This window comes from Urocampus carinirostris, chromosome 1 (genome assembly GCF_059441175.1).
Source record: "Urocampus carinirostris isolate Australia breed hairy pipefish chromosome 1, RoL_Ucar_1.0, whole genome shotgun sequence".
Classification (NCBI taxonomy): domain Eukaryota; kingdom Metazoa; phylum Chordata; class Actinopteri; order Syngnathiformes; family Syngnathidae; genus Urocampus; species Urocampus carinirostris.
In genome coordinates, this window is record NC_142349.1 from 67,848,950 (window position 1) to 67,851,193 (window position 2,244).

The window sequence follows — 2,244 nt, forward strand, 5'->3', positions numbered from 1 at the left end:
CTCTTTTTCGAGAAAGAAGTTTCTGAGGCTTACTGAATTTATTTCAACTCTACTCATAATAACAACCTAGTACCGGTAATAACATTGTAATAACAAAAGTCAACAGACAACTGCATGAAGAACCTAGTAATAACATGATATTAACATAGTAATAACATGTTATCACCTGGTGGCATTCAAAAATGTTTTATGGTTGACTCAGCTTATTTTAGCACCACTTATACTGCAAGAAATAACGAAAATATACATTTATAGATAAATGTATTTCATGTATTAATGTGTAATTGTCTTCTGATAAAACAGAAACGGAAACTATACTAAAATCGTATACAGTACCGTACTGCAATCAGAAAATTATCTTGCAGATACGTAGAATCTTTTTTCTTATTTTAAAATGTTCTTCCAATATAAATAGTTAAACACGTTGTATAACGTTGCTTATTTTAAGGATTATTTTCTTATTTTATTTAAGAAACTAGATTGACTATACTGAAAAAAGAAAAACATGGACTGAGAACGAGCAAAAATATCTGCCACTTGGGTAAGGATGGATTTTTTTGGAAGTGCAATAATAACTTAGTCATACCATAGTAATAACATGGTAACAACATAGTTATAACATGCTAACTGTTATATTTTCAGAAATGCATATTGAACTCATGTCTACTTATCCGTAACAAAATGGTGGTTTTAGCTTCAAAAGGTTTTGTTGACTCCTGCCCGAAACCTAATGAGCTGTTTTTTGTCCTCAGCCTGCTCCGCAGTGAACGTCACCAAGATGAAATTCTTTCTGTTAGCTTTCGGCGTCTCGCTGATGTTAGTTGCAGGTGAGGACTTCTCATTTTGTCATACGACACATGTCAATGCACTCGGATTTTATTGATTTTTCGTTTCTAAAGGTCAAATCCTAAGAGGGTGTGTTTGCCTTGTGCACAGTGCACATTTCATCAATGGCAGATTACCGGCCAAGTAGTAGTTTTATTGTTTTTTCCAAAATGTTGAGGTGGCTTTCACTGGTTTACCCCTGCCGTATCATATGTGTGTTTTTTTTGCTATTTTTTTTTCCTTTTTATATTCTTTTTATTTTATTTTTCTTTGATTTTCTTTGTTATCGTATGTGTTTGTCTTGCTGTCAGTCACTCCTCTTGAGGGATATGACCAATGTAGATAGATAGATAGATAGATAGATAGATAGATAGATAGATAGATAGATAGATAGATAGATAGATAGAGAGACCTGCATTTCCACACGGGGGCAGATTTCATTTTTCTTAAATAATTCAACTAAGTGAACTCCATCGAATTAGCCGAATTAGTCGAATTAGTGTCGCTCGAGTAGTCGTCGAGCCTCTTCTCGATTCTCCCTCAATCTTCTCCGATCATCTGAAAGTTCTCCCGGCCCACTTTTTTTTCCGCCAGCTTGTGTGCCGACTCCTCCCATGGGCGTGCCAGGATACGCCCCCACGCCTCGATGTCTGGACCCCAAGCGTTTATCAAATTAGTGCCTGGTGTCCTGCGTCTGGCCTTCTCTGTCAGAGTCCTGTTATCAACAGAATTTTGCTGTTTTTCCCAGGCGAATGTCTTAACTGCCATTACTGCCTGCCAGCAAAAGCAGGTGATAACTGCCAGCTCACGGTGGAGACCTGCAAACCCGGGAAGGACGCCTGCGCCGCTGCACAATTCCAACAGGAGCCATGTGAGATCCGTTATCTCTTTCAAGAAAAAAACCCAAAATGTTTTATGATTTAATGAGAAAATTCTTCTCTGATCTTCTTTCAGTTGGTCACTATCAGAAGTGCATGGCCATGTCTGACTGCCTGATGCTCCAGACCAACAGCTTCCTCAACATCAAGTGCTGCGACAGCGACATGTGCAATATTCGTTGATCCACAAAAATACATAAATAAATAAATCGCTGAAGCATCTCAAACATTTAAAAAAGATAGAATAAAACATCTGCATTTAGCCTGGCTTTTACTAACAGTTTCTTTATTTTGTGTGTACAAATATGTATACATACTAGAGGTAAGATCTTATGCCCGGGCCAGAACCCTGTCATGATTACCGATGTGAATCACCTGTGCCCGCTCCCTGTCCCTACTTAAACGCAGTCTTGTCAATCCCCTGTTGTCAGTCCGTCTGCGAACCTCTGTGTAGACAAGGCAAGCCCTTTTCGACCCTGACTCCCACCTGTTCGGTTTTTGCTCCCGTTTGTCTCTGGCTACGACCTGTTTTGATCCCGAC

At 39.0% G+C, this 2,244-nt stretch overlaps 1 long non-coding RNA gene across 1 annotated transcript in view; it reads left to right on the forward strand.

The window, feature by feature from the left end:
• The window catches only part of LOC148376637 (uncharacterized), a 4,294-nt gene extending 2,329 nt beyond the window's left edge, over positions 1-1,965 (forward strand). Inside the window, exons 2-4 of the long non-coding RNA XR_015847129.1 lie at positions 753-827; positions 1,574-1,696; positions 1,780-1,965. This is a non-coding gene — a long non-coding RNA (uncharacterized LOC148376637). The remainder of the gene's footprint in view (positions 1-752; positions 828-1,573; positions 1,697-1,779) is intronic.
• The last annotated feature ends 279 nt before the right edge of the window (positions 1,966-2,244 follow it).